We start from the raw sequence: 21,378 nt of genomic DNA on the forward strand, positions 1-21,378 counted from the left end.
GATTGAAAGTGAAGGGATGTAGAAGCATTTATCATGAAAATGGAAGTAAAAAGATAGCTGGGGTAGCAATGCTTTTATCAGACAAAACTGACTTTAAAACAAAGACTGTAATAAGACAAAGAAGGACACTACATAATCATAAAGGGAACAATCCAACAAGAAGATGTAACAATTGTAAATATTTATGCACCCAACATGGGAGCACCCAAACACATAAAGCAGCTATTAACAAAGGAATAAATCAATAATAACATGATAATAGTAGGGAACTTTAATACCCCACTTATGTCATTGGATAGATCATCCAAACAGAAAATCAACAAGGAAATAGTGGCTTTGAATGACACATTGGACCAGATGGATCTAACAGATTTATTCGGAACATTCCATCCAAAAACAGAGGAATACACATTCTTTTCGAGTGCACATGGAACATTCTCCAGAATGGATCACATGCTAGGCCACAAAACAAACCTCAACAAGCCATATATGAAAAACCCGCAGCTTACATCATAGTCCATGATGAAAGGTTGAAATCTTTTCCTCCAAGATCAGGAACAGACAAGGGTGCCCACTCTCACCAGTCCAGTTCAACCAATTCAACATAGTACTAGAAGTCCTAGCAAGAACAATAGAAAGGAAAAAGAAAAAGCATTAGAATTAAAATGGAAGAAGTAAAATTGTTTCTCTTTGCAGATGACATAATTTTATATAGAGAAAATCTTAAAGATCCCACCAAAATTAAATGTTAGATCCAATCACTGAATTCAGTAAAATTGCAAGATACAAAATTAACATACAAAATCAGTTTCTATACATTTTTTAAAGATTTATTTATTTGAGAGAGAGACTGGTGGGAGGGGTGGAGGGAGAGAATATTCAAACAGACTCCCCACGAGCACAGAGCACAACATGGGGCTCGGTCTCACGACCCTGAGATCATGACCTGAGCTGAAATCAAGAGTCGGGATGCTTAACTGACTGAGCCACCCAGGTGCCCCCAGTTTCTATACATTTATAACAAATTATCTGAAGAAGAAATAAAGAAAATGATCCCATTTACAACAGCACCAAAAGAATAAAATACTTAGAAATAAACTTAAAGAGGTGAAAGATCTCTGCGGTAGAAACTACAAAACATTGATGATATAAATCAAAAAAGACACAAGTAAATATAAAGGTATCCTGTGTTCATGAATTGGATGAATTATTGTTAAAATGTCCATACTACCCAAAGCCATCTATAGATTTAGTGCAATCTCTATCAAGATTCCAAAGGCATTTTTACAGAAGAAGGAATTTTTTCAATTTATATAGGACAGCAACAGACCATGAATAGCCAAGCCAATCCTGGGCTGGGGGTGAGGGTGCAAGACTGGGAGGCATCACACTTCCTGCTTTAAAGCTATAGTATAAAGCTACAGTAACACAAAACAGGATGGCACTGGCATAAACATGTAGACCACTGGAACAGAATCTAGAGAACAGAAATAAACCCATGCATATATGTTCAACTAATAATTGACAAGGGAGTCAATATACTCAGTAAGGAAAAGACAGTCTCTTCAAAAAATGATGCTGGGAAAATTGGATATTTACATATAAAAAAATGAACCCAGATCTTTATCTTACACCACTCACTAAAATGAGCTCAAATATGTAAAGACTTAAATGTAAGACCTGGAGCCTAAACTCCCAGAAGAAAACAGGGAAAGAGCTCCTTGGCATGGATCTTGGTAACAATTTTCTTTGATATGACACCTAAACAAGCAATAGAATAAAAAAGAAGTGAGACTCTTAACCTCAAAAGCTTCTGCATAGCAAAAGAAAGTACAACTTTCTTTGTTACTCAACAAAGTGCAAAGAAAACCTACAAGATGGGGGAAAAAATTTTGCAAATTATATATCTGATAAGGGGTTAATATCCAAAATATGTAAAAACTCATTCAACTCAACAACAAAACCCAAATTATCCAATATAACCATGGCAAAAGACCTGTGTATACATTTTTCCAAAGAAGGTATACAAATGGCCAATTGGTACATGAAAAAGCGCTCAATCACTGATCTTTATGGAAAGGCAAATCAAAACCATGGTGAGAGAGGGTTTAAGATGCAAGGTAGCTGGGCGCCTGGGTGGCTTAGTTGTTAAGTGTCTGCCTTCGGCTCAGGTCATGATCTCAGGGTCTTGGGATCGAGCCCCGCATTGGGCTCCCTGCTCTGCGGGAAGCCTGCTTCTCCCTCTCCCACCCCCTGCTTGTGTTCCTGCTCTCGCTCTCTCTCTGTCAAATAAATAAATAAAATCTTAAAAAAAAAAAAAAATAAGATGCAAGGTAGCATAACATAATAAAAATAAATAAATAAATAATAAATAAATAAATAAATAAATAAATAAATAAATAGAAAGAAACAAACAAACAAACAAAGAAAAAAAGATGCAACGTAGGAAGACCCTGAACTCAACTCTCCTAGACACACTGAATCTACACCTACATATGGAGCAATTCCTCCTGAACAAGAACTGAGGGCTTATTGAACAGCTTTTGCACAACAAAGGATAAGGGACCAGGAGGGACAGAGACACTTTCATTATGGGAACCCCATCCCTGACACTGCAGTGGGGAGGGATAGCACTAATAGCACTGTTTTCCTTGCCACAGAAAACAAGCCATGGTTTAAAGGGCAACTAGACTATAAATGAAGGAAACTCAGTCATTACCCTAGAGTATTGACCAAACGATGGGGGAACTGCTGTAACTTGCTGGGGTTGAAGGTGGTGGCAAGTGCCATTGCTTATGTTCCTCCTCAACCTTGATAGCATAGATGAGAGCAGGTCTGGGTGTTCTAACTGGCCTGCTGCTTCAGCAAGCCGCAGGCCCCTAGCACACACCAGCTCCTGCTCTCTCCCCAAGGTAACCCCTCAACCACACCTGCCCAAGAAATAGCCATCCTACCAAGGCAGCTCCAGTGCATTGCACATCAGAACACCCCAGGCCTGTGCCCACTACAGCTCCAGTCATCTCACTCAGGTGGTATAGATGCAAAGCACCCCAGGACAACCCCAGCATATGCCTGATTCACCCCCAGCCATCCTGCCAGAATGCCCACTGCATGGAACACCTCAGGACCACCCACCCTGCACCCACTCCAAGTTCTGCCATCCTGCCAGAAAGACCCCCCTGTGGAGTGCCCTGGGCCCACCCAGCCCACACCTGCTTCAGCTCCAGTTGTCCCACCAGGGTGGCCCTATGTGGAACAACCCAGGAACCACTGGCCTATGCCCCCTTTGGCTCTAGCTGTCCTACCAGGGCACCCCCTACACAGAACAATGCAGGAACCCCCAACCAATGCCTACTTCAACTCCAACCACTTCGTCAGGGTGGTCCCAGAGCAGAATGCCCCAGGACCCCTCAGCCAGTGCCTGCTTGTGCTCCAGCCATCCTACCAGGGTGCACCCTGGGCAGAGCATGCCAGAAACCCCCATCCCACACCCACTTAGTTCCAGCCATCCTGCAAGAATGGCCATTCAGGCAAAGCACCCCAGGACTACCTGGCCATGCCCTCTTTAGCTCCAGCCATCCTACCAGTGTGCCCGCTGCATGGACACCTTGAGCACTCCCCAGCCCATGCCCATGTCAGCTCCAGTCATCCTGCCAGGGCACTCCCTGCATGGAGTGCCCTGGGATCCCCTGACTTTGCTGGCTTCACATACAGTTGTTCCACCAGGGAGGCCTGAGTGTGGAGTGCCCTGAGACCTCCAGCCATACCTGCTAGAGCTCCTGCCAGCCAGCCAAAGCCACAAGGCACATACAGTCAACCAAGGGAATGTTCTTACACAAGGACACTTCTTTGAGACTGGAAGAAATAGCTATTGTGCCTAATTCATAGAAACAAACAAAATATCAAAAATAAAAATACAGAAATATATGCTCCAAATGAACAAATAAGACAAAACATCAGAAAAAGAAATAAAACAAAGATAAGCAATCTACCTGATAAAAAGTTTGGAGTAATGGTCATAAAAATGCTCACTGGACTTGAGGGAAGAGTGGATGAACTCAGTGAGAACTTTAACAAAGAGAAAATACAAAAACCAATCAGACTTTTTTAAAAAATACAGTAGGTGAAATGAAAACACACTAGAGTGAATCAACAGCAGATTAGAGGATGCAGAAAATGGATCAGTGATCTAAAAGACAGGGTAATGGAAAGAACCCAAAATGAATTAAAAAAAGAAAAAGGAATTTTTTAAATGAGGATAGGTTAAGGGACGTCTGGGACAACATCAAGCATACAAACATTTGCTTTATAGGGGTCCCAGAAGGAGAAGATAGAGAAGAAGGAGAAAAAAGCTTATTTGAAGAAAATAATAGCTGAAAACTTCCCAAACCTGGCAAAGGAAATGGACATCAAAATCCAGCAAGCATAAAAGCTCCAAACAAGATGAACCCAAAGAAGTTCACACCAAGACATATAATAATTAAAAATGTAAAGATTAAAGGTAAAGAGAGAATCTTAAAAGCAGCAACAGAAAAGCAACTAGTTATAGACAAAGGAAATCCTACAAGGCTATTGGTTGATTTTTCAGCAAAAGATTTGCAGGCTAGAAGAGAGTGGCATGATATATTCAAAGTGCTGAAAGGAAAAATCCTAAACCAATGATACTCTATCCAGAAAGATTATCCAGAAAAATTATTATAATTGAAGGAGAGAGAAAGAATTTCCCAGACAAACAAAAGTTAAAATAGTTTATTACCACTAAATTGGTCTTACAAGAAGTGCTAAAGGGGCTTCTTTAAGTGGAAAACTATAAGAAAATTATAAAAGAAAAAATTTCATGGGTAAAAGGAAATTTATACTAAAGGTTGTAGATCAATCACTTATGAAGCTACTATAAATATTAAAAAAGTAGTACAGTCAATTATATCTAAAAATTAGTTGAGGGATTTACAAAATAAAAATATGTAAAATACGACATCATATACACAAAACATGGAGGAAGATGAGTAAAAATGCGGTGCTTTTATTATGGATTCACACTTAAATGACCATCAACTAAATATAGACTCCTATATACTTAGAATGTTATATATGAACCTCATGGTAACCAAAAACCAAAAACCTATAATAGATACACAAAAAATAAAGAGAGCCAAGCATAACACTAAAGAAAATCATCAATCCCCAGGAAAAAAAAAAAAATGGCAAGAGAAGGAACACAGAACTACAAAAACAATGAGAAAACAATTAACAAAATTACTTTAAATGTAAATGGTCTAAATGCTCCAACCAAAAGACAGGGTGACTAGAATGGATTAAAAAAAAACAAGACTCATCTCTATGCTGCCTACAAGAGACTCACTTCAGACCTAAAGACACAGATACACAATGAAAATGGAGGGAATAAAAATATATTCCATGCAAATAGAAATTTTTAAAAAGCTGGAGTAGCAATACTTTTATCAGACAAGACTTTAAAACCAAGACTGTGGAGGGTTTAAGATGGCGGAGTAGGGCAATCCTAAGCTTGCCTCCTCCCTCCAACACAGCTAGATAAATATCAAATCATTCCAAACACCCAAGAAGTCAATCAAAGGTCTTAGAGAACAAAGGTGCATGTCAACAAGTAGAAAAAAAAACAACCCATGGAAGGTAGATGCTGCAGAGAGTTGATTTGGGGGAGGAAAGATCCCAGGTGCTGTGGGGGGTGAGAGCCCTGATCTCAGAGAAGAAAAGAGTGAAAACACACACAGGGAACTGCACAAGAAAACTGTTCCCCAAAACCATTGACTGGGGAAAAGAGAGGGTTTAAATACCGCCAGTTTTTCATAACAACAAAGTGCAAAGTCTGAACTTTCGGAGGTCAGCACATTGCTAGGGTCGCACCTGGAGACTTTCCTCTGGTGGGGAAGGAGAGCAGATCCCTGGGAGTGGGCAGCACAGTCTGAGGATCCCCTGGGCCACACAGGGAGAAGCAATTTCCCTGCTTGGAGTGCATCTGGCAGAGGTGATAAGGCCTCTTGGTCTGGGGGCAAAAGACCCTGTGGGCGCCATTAAGCTGCCCTGTTCACCAGCATAGGAACAAAAACACCAGCTGAGGGCAGCAAACTCTGGCCCTGGCTGTGTGTTGCAATTTACCATAAACTCTAAAACACTGCACAGTCCTGCGACTGTTTTGGGGGATAAGCAGGCGCTGGTCACAGCACAGTGAGGCTCTCCCCCAGAGGATCAGCACAGGTCCACACCCTGGGGACCAGCGTGGGGTTTTGAAACCCAGCCTTGCCTGAGATAAAAGACAGGAGTGTTGCACCACCTGGCAGGCAGACAGGGTGAAGACAGGATGAAGGCAGGGATCTGATGGAAGCAGAGGACACAGGAGGCATGATTGCTCAAAGGTGAGGGCTGCCTAAAGCAAGAGCTCCTCCTTCCAGAGACAAGAGAATGGGACGAACCCATTTTCACCCTTCGCCCACCAGCAGTGAGCAACCTCAGTGAGAGAAAAACAGCACCACCAAGTGTAGACTGGAGCCATTTACACCAAGCCCTGCCCCCTACATCCTGCAGGTGCATCTCCACTAGGGTAAATCCACCTGAGAATCCAAGTAGCAGGCCCCTCCCACAGAAGACCAGCACAAACCCCTCACATGCACCAAGTCTACTGATCGTAGAGTGATACAGCTTCAGCTCTACGGGAAACAGGATCTAGCTTCCTTTGTGGTTTTTCATTTGTTTTGTTTGTTTTTGGTTTTGTTGGGGTTTTTTAAAGCATTTTTAAATTTAATTTTATTTTTTAATTATTTTTATTTTTTCTTTCCTTTTTTTTCTATCAAGCTTCTCTTAACAAGCAGACCAAAACATATCTAGGATCTAGCTTTTTCTTTCTTTTTTAATTTTTATTTTATTTTATTTTAACCTCCAAAATGATAAGACAGAGGAATTCATCCCACAAGAAAGAACAGGAAGAAATGACAGCCAGGGATTTAATTAATACAGATATAAGAAAGATGTCTGAACTAGAATTTAAAACAATAATTATAGGGATACTAATTGGGCTTGAAAAAAGCATAGAAGACACTAGAAAAGCCCTTACTGCAGAGATAAAAGAACTAAAATCTAGTCAGGCCAAAATTTAAAATGCTATAACAGAGATGCAAACCCAAATGGATGCCATAACAATGAGGAGGGGCAAAGCAGAGGAATGAATCAGTGATATAGATGATAAAATAATGGAAAATAATGAAGCTAAAAAAAAAAAGGAAAACAAAGGTAATGGATCACAAATTTAGACTTAGGGAACTCAGCGACTTATTAAAATGTAATAACATTTGTATCATAGGAGTCCCAGAAGATGAAGAGAGAAAAAAATGGGAAGAAGGTTATTAGAGCAAATTATAGCTGAAAACTTCCCTAATCTGGAGAAGGACACAGACATCAAAGTCTAAGAAGCACAGAGAACTTCCAATAAATTCAACAAAAGCCAGCCATTGCCAAGGCATACCATAGTCAAATTCACAAAATACACAGACAAAGAACCCTGAAAGCAGCAAGAGGGAAAAATCCTTAACCTGTAAGGGAAGGTTTGAAGCAGATTTGTCCACAGAAACTTTGCAGGCCAGAAAGGAGTGGAAGGAAATATTCAAAATGCTGAATGGGAAAAATATGCAGCAAATAAAATCTTTAAAAAAAAAAAGAATACTTTATCCAGCAAGCCTGTCATTCAGAATAGAAAGAGAGACAGAGTTTTCCAGACATATAAAAACTAAAGGAGTTTGTGACCACTAAACCAGCCCTGCAAGAAATATTAAGGGGGACTCTTTGGGGGAAAAAAGAGCAAAGGCAACAAAGACTAGAAAGGAACAGAAAACATCACCAGAAACACTAGCTTTATAGGTAACACAGTAGCACTAAATTCATCTTTCAATAATCACTCTGAATGTAAATGGACTAAATGCTCCAATCAAAAGAAATAGGGTATCAGAATGGATTAAAAAAAAAATCCATCTATATGCTGCCTATAAGAGACTCATTTTTTACCTAAAGACACCTACAGATTGAAAGTGAGAGGATGGAGAACCATCTATCATGCTAATGGACATCAAAAGAAAGCTGGAGTAGCCATACTTAATATCTGACAAACTAGATTTTAAAACAAAGACTGTAACAAGAGATGAAGGGCATTATATCAGAATTAAGGGGTATATCCATCAAAAAGATCTAACAGTTGTAAATATTTATGCCCCCAACTTGGGAGCACCCAAATATATAAATCAATTAATAACAAACATAAATTCGTTGATAATAATACAGTAATAGCAGGGGATTTTAACACCCCATTTACATCAAGGGACAGATCATCTAAGCAGAAAATTAACAAGGAAACAATGGCTTTGAATGGCATACTGGACCAGATATATGCAGTTGTATTCAGACATTTCATCCTAAAGCAGCAGAGTACACATTCTTTTCAAGTGCACATGGAACATTCTTCAGAATAGATCACATACTGGGTCACAAATCAGCCCTCAACAAGTACAAAAAGATCAAGATCATTCCATGCATATTTTCAGACCACAACACTATGAAACTTGAAGTCAACCCCAAGAAAAAATTTTGAAAGACCACAAATACATGAAGGTTAAAGAAAATCCTACTGGGGTGCCTGGGTGACTCAGTCAATTAAGCGGCTGCCTTTGGCTCAGGTCATGATCTCAGGGTCCCAGGATCAAGCCCCACATCAGGCTCCCAGCTCAGTGGGGAGTCTGCTTCTCCCTCTCCCTCTGCCTCTGCCCCCAACTCGTGCTTGCTCTCTCTCTCTCTCTCTCATAAATAAAATCTTTTTTAAAAAGGAAAAAGAAAATCCTACTAGAGAATGAATGGGTTAACCAGGAAATTAAAGGTGATTAAAGTACACAGAAGCGAATGAAAAGGAAAACACGACAGTGTGAAAACTTTGAGATGCAGCAAAGGCAGTCCTAAGAGGGAAGTATATTGCAATACAGGCCTACCTCAAGAAGCAAGGAAAGTCTCAAATACACAACCTATCCTTACACCTAAAGGAGCTAGAGAAGGAACAGCAAACAAAGCTGAAAGCCAGCAGAAGAAGGGAAATAATAAAGAGCAGAAATAAATGATATAGAAACAAACAAACAAAAAAAACCCTAGTAGAACAGATCGACGAAACTAAGAGCTGGTTCTTTGAGAGAATTAATAAAATTGATAAACCCCACCCCTAGCTAGACTTATCAAAAAAGAAAAGAGAAAGGACCCAAATAAAATCACAAAAGAGGAGAGATCACAATGAACACCACAGAAATACGAACAATTGTGAGAATATTATTAAAAATTATATGCCAACAAACTGGGCAATCTGGAAGAAATGGACAAATTCTTTGAAACATACAAACTACCAAAACTGAAACAGAAAGAAATAGAAAATTTGAACAGACCAATAACCAGCAAGGAAATTGAATCAGTAATAAAAAAATCTCCCAAAAAACGAAAGTTCAGGATCAGATGGCTTTCCAGGGGAATTCTACCAGACATTTAAAGAAGAGTTAATACTTACTCTTCTCTAACTTTTCCCAAAAATGGAAATGGAAGGAAAACTTCCAAACTTATTCTACAAAGCCAGCATTACCTTGATTCCAAAATCAGACAAAGACCCCACTAAAAAGGAGAATTACAGGCCAATATCCCTGATGAACATGGATGCAAAAATACTCAACAGGCTACTAGCAAATCGAATCCAACAGTACATTAAAAATATTATTCACCACGATCAAGTAGGATTTATTCCTGGGCTGCAAGGCTGGTTCAGTCAACGTGATACACCACATTAATAATGAAAGGATAAGAACCACATGATCCTCTCAATAGATGTAGAAAACGCCTTTGACAAAATACAGCATCCATTCTTTATAAAAACCCTCCACAAAGTAAGGATAGATGGAACATACCTCAACATCATAAAGGCCATATACAAAAGACCCACAACTAATATCTTCAATGGGAAAAAACAGAGCCTTTCCCCTACAGTCAGGAACAAGTCAAGGATGTTCACTCTCACCATTATTTTTTAACATAGTACTGGAAGTCTTAGCCTCAGCAATCAGACAACAAAAAGAAATAAAAGGCATCCAAATCAGCAAGGAAGAAGTCAAACTTTCACTGTTTGCACATGACATGACACTCTATGTAGAAAACCCACAAGACTCCATCAAAAAAAAATTGCTAGAACTAATACATGAATTCAACAAAGTTGCAGGATACATGATCAATGTACAGAAATCTGTTGCATTTCTATACACCAATAACAAAGCAGCAGAAAATGAAATCAAGGAATCAATACCATTTGCAATTGCACCAAAAACAAGAAGATAACTAGGAATAAAACTAACCAAAGAGGTAAAAGATCTGTACTCTGCAAACTGTAGAACACTAATGAAAGAAACTGAAGAGGACACAAAGAAATGGAAAAACATTCCATGCTCATGGATTAGAAGAACAAACATTATTAAAATGTCTATACTGGGGTGCCTGGGTGACTCAGTCAGTTAAGCGACTGCCTTTGGCTCAGGTCATGATCCCAGGGCTCAGCAGAGAGCCTGCTTCTACCTCCCTCTGCTTGCCGTTCTGCCTACTTGTGCTCTCTCTCTATCTCTGTCAAATAAATAAATAAAATCTTTAAAAAAAAAGGGGGGGGGGATCAGAGGGAGAGATGAACCATGAGAGACTATGGACTCTGAGAAACAAACTGAGGATGTTAGAGGGGAGGAGGATGGGGGGATGGGTTAGCCTGGTGATGGGTATTAAGGAGGGCACGTACTGCGTGGAGCACTGGGTGTTATACAAAAACAAGGAAGCGTGGATCACTATATCAAAAACTAATGATGTATTGTATGGTGACTAACATACATAATAAAATAAAATTAAAAAAAAAAAATGTCTATACTACCCAAAGCAATCTACACATTTAATGCAATCAGTATCAAAATACCACCAGTATTTTTCACAGACCTAGAACAAATAATCCTAAAATTTGTATGGAACCACAAAAGACCCCAAATAGCCAAAGCAATCCTGAAAAAGAAGAACAAAACTGGAGGCATCACGATTCTGGATTTCAAGCTATATTACAAAGCTGTAGTTATCAAGACAGTATGGTACTGGCACAAAAACAGACACATAGGTCAATGGAACAGAACAGAAAACCCAGAAATGGACCCACAACTCTATAGTCAACTAATCTCCGACAAAACAGGAAAGAATATCCAATGGAAAAAAGTTAGTCTCTTCAACAAATGGTGTTGGGAAACTGGACAGCAATATGCAGAAGAATGAAATTAGGCCACTTTCTTACACCATACACAAAAATAAATTCAAAATGGATGAAAGACCTAAATGTGAGACGTGAAACCATAAAAATCCTAGAGGAGAACACAGGCAGAAACCTCTTTGACCTCAGGTGTAGCAACTTCTTACTAGACACATTGACAGAGGCAAGGGAAACAAAAGCAAAAATGAACTTTTGGGACTTCATCAAAATAAAAAGCTTCTGCACAATGAAAGAAACAATCAACAAAACTAAAAGGTAGCCTATGGAATGGGAGAAGATATTTGCAAATGACATACCTGATAAAGGGTTAATATTCAAAATCTTTAAAGAACTTATCAAACTTAACACCCAAAAAATAATCCAGTTAAGAAATGAGCAGAAGACATGAATAGTCACTTATCTAAAGAAGACATCATGCTAACAGACACATGAAAAGATGCTCAAGATCACTCATCATCAGGGAAATACAAATCAAAACCATGTTGAGATATTACCTCACACCTGTCAGAATGGCTAAAATTAATAACACAAGAAACAATAGGTGTTGGTGAGGATGCAGAGAAAGGGGAACCCTCTTGCACTGTTGGTGGGAATGCAAACTGGTGCAGCCACTCTGGAGAACAGTATGGAGGTTCCTCAAAAAGTTGAAAATAGAACTATCTTATGATCCAGCAATTGCACTACTAGGTATTTACCCAAAAGATACAAAAATACAGATTCGAAGGGACACATGCACCCCAATGTTTATAGCAGCATTATGAACAATAGCCAAACTATGGAGAGAGCCCAAATGTCCATTGACTGATGAATGGATGAAGAAGACGTGGTATGTATATATTATATATATGGTGTATATATATATAATATGGTATATATATATAATGGAATATTATTCAGCCATCAAAAAGAATGAAATCTTGCCATTTGCAACACTGTGGATGGAGTTAGAATGTATTATGCTAAGCGAAATAAGTCAGAGAAAGAAAAATACCATATGATTAATTCATATGTGGAATTTAAGAAACAAAACAGATGAACATATGGGAAGGGGGGAAGAAAAAAAGGGGGGGACAAACCAAGAGTCCCTTAACAAGAGAGAACGAACTGAGGGTTGTTGGAAGGAGGTAGGTGAAGGGTGGGTTAGAAGGGTGATGGGCATTAAGGAGAGCACTAGTTGTGATGAGCATTGGGTGTTGTATGTCAGTGGTGAATTACTAAATTCTACTCCTGAAGCCAATATTGCACTGTATGTTAACTCACTAGAATTTAAATAAAAAATTTTTTAAATAAATAAATAAATAAATAAAAAATACTGTGACAAGAGACTAAAAAAAGGCATTGCACAACAGAGGGATCAGCCCAAAAACAGAATATAACAACTATAAATGTCTATACACCTAATACAGGATCAAATAATCAAGTCAAAAAATGAGCAGAAGACATGAACAGACACTTCTCCAAAGAAGACATACAAATGGCTAACAGACACGTGAAAAAATGTTCATCATCATTAGCCATCAGGGAAATTCAAATCAAAACCACATTGAGATACCACCTTACACCAGTTAGAATGGCAAAAATTGACAAGGCAGGAAACAACAAATGTTGGAGAGGTTGTGGAGAAAGGGGAATCCTCTTACATTGTTGGTGGGAATGCAAGTTGGTACAGCCACTTTGGAAAACAGTGTGGAGGTGCCTCAGAAAATTAAAAATAGAGCTACCCTATGACCCAGCAATTGCACTACTGGGTATTTACCCCAAAGACACAGATGTAGTGAAAAGAAGGGCCTTATGCACCCCAATGTTCATAGCAGCAATGTCCACAATAGCCAAACTGTGGAAAGAGTCAAGATGGCCTTCAACAGATGAATGGATAAAGAAGATGTGGTCCATATATACAATGGAATATTACTCAGCCATCAGAAAGGATGAATACCCAACTTTTACATCAACATGGATGGGACTGGAGGAGATTATGCTAAGTCAAATAAGTCAAGCAGGGAAAGTCAATCATCATATGGTTTCACTTATTTGTGGAACATAAGGAATAGCATGGAGGACATTAGAAGGAAGGGAAAACTGAAGGGGGGGGGAGTCGGAGGGAGAGATGAACCATGAGAGACTATGGACTCTGAGAAACAAACTGAGGGTTTTACAGGGGAGGGGGGTGGGGGGGTGGGTTAGCCTGGTGATGGGTATTAAGGAGGTCACGTACTGCATGGAGCACTGGGTGTTATACGGAAACAATGAGTCGTGGACCACTACATCAAAAACTAATGATGTATTGTATGGTGACTAACATAACATAATAAAATAAAATTTTTTTTAAAAAATTAAATAAATAAATAAATACTGTGACAAGAGACCAAAAAAAAGGCATTGCACAACAGAGGGATCAGCCCAAAAACAGAACATGACAACTGTAAATGTCTATACACCTAATACAGGATCACCTAAATATGTAAAGCAAATATTAACAGTTGTAAAGGGAGAAATTGACAGTAATACAATAATAGTAGGGAACTTTAACACCTCCGCTTACATCAGTGGATAGATCATCCAGACAGAAATCAATAAGGAAACAGTGGCTTTGAACAGCACATTGGACCAGACGGTCTTAACAGATATATGCAGAACATTTCATCCAAAGACAGCAGATATGCATTCTTTTCTCTTTTTTTAACATTTCTTTAAAGATTGTATTTATTTATTTGTCAGGGAGAGAGAGAGAGAGTGGGTGAGGACAAGCAGGGGGAGCAGCAGGCAGAGGGAGAAGCAGGCTCCCTGCCGAGCAAGGAGCCAGTGTGGGACTCAATCCCAGGACCCTGGGATCATGACCTGAGCCGAAGGCAGATACTTAACAGACTGAGCCACCAGGCATCCCATAATATGCATTCTTTTCAAGTGCACATGGAACATTCTCCAAGATCTCATATTAGGCCACAAAATACGTCTCAGTAAATTTAAGAAGTTATAAAAAATAAGTCGCAGGGATAAAAACTACAGCATTAGTAATGTATTCAATAATATTGTAATAATGCTATATGGTGACAGTGACTACACTTACTGTGGTGAGCACTGAATAATGTATAAAATTGTCAAATCACTCTGTTGTACACCTGAAACTAATATAACACATTATGTCAACTATACTTCAATTTAAAAAAAAAACCCACAATGAGATATCACCTTAACACCTGTTAGAATAGCTATCATCAAAAAGACAAAAGAAAATACATACTGGTGAGAATATGGAAAAAGGGGAACCCTTGTGCACTTTGGTGTGATTGTAAACCATTACAACCCTATGGAAAACAGCATGGAGGTTTTTCAAACATTTTTAAAAATAGAACTACCATTGGGACTCCTGGGTGGCTCAGTCAGTTAAGCGTCTGCCTTCAGCGAGGGTCACAATCCCAGGATCCTAGGATCAAGTCCCGCATTGGGCTCCCTGCTCATCAGGGAGCCTGCTTCTCCCTCTCCCTCTGCCTGCCACTCCCCCTGCTTGTGCTCTCTCTCTCTCTCTCTCTCTGTGTCAAATAAATAAAATCTTTAAAAAAAAAAAATAGAACTACCATATGATCCAGCAATTCCAGTTTTGGGATGTTTGAAGGAAACAAAAATCATTGTCAAAGAAATATCCACACCCCCATGAAAATAGCAGTATTATTTACATTAGCGAAGACATGAAAACAATCTAAGTGTTCATTGACCTACGAATGAATAAAGAAGTTGTGATATATATAAAAATGTTATTTAGCCATAAAAAAGATGGAAGTCCTACCATTTGCAACCACATGGATGGACCTTGAGGGCATTAAGCTAAGTGAAATAAGACAGAGAAAAACAAATACTATGTGATCTCACTTTAATGTGGAATCTAAAATAATTTTTAAAAAACGAAAAACTGGGGGGCGGAGCAAGACGGCGGAGGAGTAGAGACCTGGATTTCGTCTGGTCTCAGGAATTCAGCTGGATAGGGGTCAAACCATTCTGAACACCTACGAACTCAACAGGAGATCGAAGAAAAGAATAGCAACAACTCTCTGAACAGAAAAGCGACCACTTTCTGGAAGGTAGGACGTGCGGAGAAGTGAATCCGAGGCGATATTCGGGAGGATAGACGGCGGGGGAGGGGCCTCCGTCGGCCGCTTCTGGCAAGTGATAGAGCCGCGGAGCACAAAATCGGAACTTCTAGAAGTCTGCTCCACTGAGGGACGTCGCTCCGGTGGCTAAGCGGGGGGTGGAACCCTCGCGGGACAGTGTGGTCTCAGGACCCTCGGGGTCACAGAAAGACCGGGGGTGCCTGAGTGCGGCAGAGCTCCCAGGTATCGGAGCAGGGAAGCCGGCTGCAGAGACGGAGCCCAGGCGCGGGCTCTCAGCTCAGGGTTGTCATAAACCGTGATCCGCGGCACAGTCGGGCCACTGCTCCTCCAGCAGGGACACAACAAGCGGCAGATCCGGGGAGACTCCCCTTCTTCCCCCGGGAGGAGAGGTGCGGGAGCGCACCGCGGGGATCTGCTGGGTTTGGAGACTCCACACGGGGTCGGGTGCCAGAGACAGAAACGCGCGGTCACAGGCCGGGTGAGCACAGAGTGCGGCCGGAGACCGGGGACACGGGAGTGACTGACTGCTTTTCTCTGGGGGCGCACTGAGGAGCGGGACCCCGAGTTCTCGGCTCCTCCGGGGCGGAGATTGGGAGGCCGCCATTTTCACTCTCCGCCTCCAAAGCTGTACGGAAAGCTTGCAGGGAACAAAAGCTCCTGAGAGCAAACCCGAGCAGATTACTTAGCCCGGACCGGCAAGGGCGGGGCAATTCCGCCTCCGGCAAAGACATTTGGGAACCACGGCAACAGGCCCCTCCCCCAGAAGATCAGCGAGAACAGCCAGCCAAGACCAGGTTGACCAATCAATGAGAACGGCAGAACTCCAGCGCTAGGGGAAGACTGCACATAGAATCCATGGCTTTTTTACCATGATTCCTTAGTCTTTCAGTTAAGTTTTTTTTTTTAATTGTCTTTTTTTTTTTTTGAATTTTTCTTTTTCCCTTTTTCAACCAACATCTTATCAATCCCTTTTTTTAAAAAAATTTTTTTCTATTTTTCATTTTTATTTTTCATTTTTAGAGTCATATTCTATCCCTTCATAGTAGTTACCCATATTTTTGGCATATATATATAAGTTGTTCTCTCTTTAAAATTTTGAGATAGTTTCTTCTAACAGATCAAAATATACCCTAAATCTCTAGTGTATGGTTTTTTTTCTACTCCCCTGCCTGATCACATTCTGTCCCTTTTTTTTCCCTTTTTTTTTTAAATCCTCTTCTTTCTTTTTTCAAACAACTTGTTATCAATTCCTTTTATAAAATTTTTTATAATTTCCATCTTTACAGTCATATTCCATCCCTTCATCATATCAACCCTTATTTTTGTACATATATAAGTTTTTCTTTCTTTAAAATTTTGGGAGGCAGTTTCTTCTAACAGACCAAATACACCCAAAATCTAGTGTGTGGCACTGATCTATATACCAGCCTGATCATATATAATCACATTCTGGTTTTTTTTGTTTTTTTCTGTTTTTGTTTGTTTTTATCTTTATCTTTTTCTTTTTTTTTTTTTCTTTTTCTTTTTTCTCTCTTTCCCTTTCTTTTCCCACTGCTTCAGGTCTTTTCTGATTTGTTTAGAATATATTTTCTGGGAACGTTGTTACCCTGTTAGCATTTTGTTCTCTCATTAATCTATTCTCCTCTGGACAAAATGACAAGACGGAAAAAATCACCTCAACAAAAAGAACAAGAGGTAGTACCAACTGCCAGGGACCTACTCAATACAGACATTAGTACGATGTCAGATCTAGAGTTCAGAATCGTCACTTTAAAGATACTAGCTGGGCTTGAAAAAAGCATGGAAGTTATTAGAGAAACCCTTTCTGGAGAACTAAAAGAACTAAAATCTAACCAAGTCGAAATCAAAAAGGCTATTAATGAGGTGCAATCAAATATGGGGGCACTAACTGCTAGGATAAATGAGGCAGAAGAGAGAATCAGTGATATAGAAGACCAAATGATGGAAAATAAAGAAGCTGAGAAAAAGAGAGATAAACAACTACTGGATCATGAGGGCAGAATTCGAGAGAGAAGCGATACCATAAGACGAAACAACATTAGAATAATTGGGATTCCAGAAGAAGAAGAAAGAGAGAGGGGCAGAAGGTATAATGGAGCAAATTATAGCAGAGAACTTCCCTAATTTGGGGAAGGAAACAGGCATCAAAATCCAGGAAGCACAGAGAACCCCTCTCAAAATCAATAAAAATAGGTCACCACCCCGACATCTAATAGTAAAACTTACGAGTCTCAGAGACAAAGAGAAAATCCTGAAAGCAGCTCGGGAGAAGAGATACGTAACCTACAATGGTAGAAACATTAGATTGGCAACAGACCTATCCACAGAGACCTGGCAGGCCAGAAAGGACTGGCAGGATATATTCAGAGCACTAAATGAGAAAAATATGCAGCCAAGAATACTATATCCAGCTAGGCTGTCATTGAAAATTGAAAGAGAGATAAAAAGCTTCCAGGACAAACAAAAACTAAAGGAATTTGCAAACATGAAACCAGCCCTACAAGAAATCTTGAAAGGGGTCCTCTAAGCAAAGAGAGCCTAAAAGCAACATAGACCAGAAAGGAACACAGACAATATACAGTAACAGTCACCTTACAGGCAATACAATGGCACTAAATTCCTATCTTTCAATAGTTACCCTGAATGTAAATGGGCTAAATGCCCCAATCAAAAGACACAGGCTATCAGATTGGATAAAAAAACAAGACCCATCGATATGCTGTCTGCAAGAGACTCATTTTAGACCCAAAGACACCCCCAGATTGAAAGTGAGGGGGTGGAAAACCATTTACCATGCTAATGGACACCAAAAGAAAGCTGGGGTGGCAACCCTTATATCAGACAAATTAGATTTTAAACCAAAGACTGTAATAAGAGATGAGGAAGGACACTATATCCTACTTAAAGGGTCTATCCAACAAGAAGATCTAACAGTTGTAAATATCTATGCCCCTAACATGGGAGCAGCCGATTATATAAGGTAATTAATAACAAAAGCAAAGAAACACATTGACAACAATACAATAATAGTGGGGGACTTTAACACCCCCCTCACTGAAATGGACAGATCATCTAAGCAAAAGATCAACAAGGAAATAAAGACTTTAAATGACACACTGGACCAAATGGACTTCACAGACATATTCAGAACATTCCATCCCAAAGCAACGGAATACACATTCTTCTCTAGTGCCCATGGAACATTCTCCAGAATTGATCACATCCTAGGTCATAAATCAGGTCTCAACCGGTACCAAAAGACTGGGATCATTTCCTGCATATTTATGGACCAAAGGCTTTGAAACCAGAACTCAATCACAAGAGGAAAGTTGGAAAGAACTCAAATACATGGAGGCTAAAGAGCATCCTACTAAAGAATGAATGGGTCAACCAGGAAATTAAAGAATTAAAAAAATTCATGGAAACCAATGAAAATGAAAACACAACTATTCAAAATCTTTGGGATGAGGCAAAGGCAGTCCTAAGAGGAAAGTATATAGCAATACAAGCCTTTCTCAAGAAACAAGAAAGGTCTCAAGTACACAACCTAACCCTACACCTAAAGGAGCTGGAGAAAGAACAGCAAATAAAGCCTAAACCCAGCAGGAGAAGAGAAATAATAAAGATCAGAGCAGAAATCAATGAAATAGAAACTAAAAGAACAGTAGAACAGATCAACGAAACTAGGAGCTGGTTCTTTGAAAGAATTAACAAGATTGATAAACCCCTGGCCAGACTTATCAAAAAGAAAAGAGAAAGGACCCAAATCAACAAAATCATGAATGAAAGAGGAGAGATCACAACCAACACCAAAGAAATACAAACAATTATAAGAACATATTATGAGCAACTCTATGCCAGCAAATTAGATAATCTGGAAGAAATGGATGCATTCCTAGAGATGTATCAACTACCAAAACTGAACCAGGAAGAAATAGAAAACCTGAACAGACCTATAACCACTAAGGAAATTGAAGCAGTCATCAAAAATCTCCCAACAAACAAAAGCCCAGGGCCAGATGGCTTCCCAGGGGAATTCTACCAAACATTTAAAGAAGAATTAATACCTATTCTTCTGAAACTGTTCCAAAAAATAGAAATGGAAGGAAAACTTCCAAACTCGTTTTATGAGGCCACCATTACCTTGATCCCAAAACCAGACAAAGATCCCATCAAAAAGGAGAACTACAGACCAATATCCCTGATGAAGATGGATGCAAAAATTCTCACCAAAATACTAGCCAATAGGATCCAACAGTACATTAAAAGGATTATTCACCACGACCAAGTGGGATTTATCCCTGGGCTGCAAGGTTGGTTCAACATCTGCAAATCAATCAATGTGATACAATACATTAACAAAAGAAAGAACAAGAATCATATGATCCTCTCAATAGATGCAGAAAAAGCATTTGACAAAGTACAGCATCCTTTCTTGATCAAAACTCTTCAGAGTATAGGGATCGAGGGTACATACCTCAATATCATAAAAGCCATCTATGAAACACCTACAGCGAATATCATTCTCAATGGGGAAAAACTGAGAGCTTTCCCCCTAAGGTCAGGAACGCGGCAGGGATGTCCACTATCACCATTGCTATTCAACATAGTATTAGAAGTCCTAGCCACAGCAATCAGACAACAAAAAGAAATCAAAGGCATCCAAATCGGCAAAGAAGAAGTCAAACTCTCACTCTTTGCAGATGATATGATACTTTATGTGGAAAACCCCAAGGACTCCACCCCAAAACTGCTAGAACTCATACAGGAATTTAGTAAAGTGGCAGGATATAAAATCAATGCACAGAAGTCAGTGGTATTCCTATACACCAACAACAAGACAGAAGAAAGAGAAATTAAGGAGTCGATCCCATTTACAATTGCACCCAAAACCATAAGATACCTAGGAATAAATCTAACCAAAGAGGCAAAGGATCTGTACTCAGAAAACTATAAAATACTCATGAAAGAAATTGAGGAAGACACAAAGAAATGGAAAAACGTCCCATGCTCATGGCTTGGAAGAACAAATATTGTGAAGATGTCAATGCTACCTAGAGCAATCTACACATTCAATGCAATCCCCATTAAAATACCATCCACTTTTTTCAAAGAAATGGAGCAAATAATCCTAAAATTTGTATGGAACCAGAAAAGACCCCGCATAGCCAGAGGAATGTTGAAAAAGAAAAGCAAAGCTGGTGGCATCACAATTCCGGACTTCAAGCTCTATTACAAAGCTGTCATCATCAAGACAGTATGGTACTGGCACAAAAACAGACACATAGATCAATGGAACAGAATAGAGAGCCCAGAAATGGACCCTCAACTCTATGGTCAACTAATCTTTGACAAAGCAGGAAAGAATGTCCAATGGAAAAAAGACAGTCTCTTCAACAAATGGTGTTGGGAAAATTGGACAGCCACATGCAGAAGAATGAAACTGGACCATTTCCTTACACCACACACAAAAATAGACTCCAAATGGTTGAAAGACCTCAATGTGAGACAGGAATCCATCAAAATCCTAAAGGAGAACACAGGCAGCAACCTCTTCGACCTCAGCTGCAGCAACTTCTTCCTAGAAACATCACCAAAGGCAAGGAAAGCAAGGGCAAAAATGAACTATTGGGACTTCATCAAGATAAAAAGCTTTTGCAAAGCAAAGGAAACAGTCAACAAAACCAAAGACAACCGACAGAATGGGAGAAGATATTTGCAAATGACATATCAGATAAAGGGCTAGTATCCAAAATCTATAAAGAACTTATCAAACTCAACACCCAAAGAACAAAGAATCCAATCAAGAAATGGGCAGAAGACATGAACAGACATTTTTCCAAAGAAGACATCCAAATGGTCAACAGACACATGAAAAAGTGCTCAATATCGCTCGGCATCAGGGAAACCCAAATC

The 21,378-nt window shown here is 39.6% G+C and overlaps 1 protein-coding gene across 7 annotated transcripts in view; it reads left to right on the plus strand.

Moving 5' to 3' along the window:
* LOC118530557 (zinc finger protein 782-like) overlaps positions 1-21,378 on the plus strand; it is a 120,824-nt gene that overhangs the window by 82,017 nt on the left and 17,429 nt on the right. The gene's annotated exons all lie outside the window — the stretch shown is intronic.

The sequence above is a fragment of the Halichoerus grypus genome, chromosome 14 (assembly GCF_964656455.1).
Source record: "Halichoerus grypus chromosome 14, mHalGry1.hap1.1, whole genome shotgun sequence".
Taxonomy (NCBI): Eukaryota; Metazoa; Chordata; class Mammalia; order Carnivora; family Phocidae; genus Halichoerus; species Halichoerus grypus.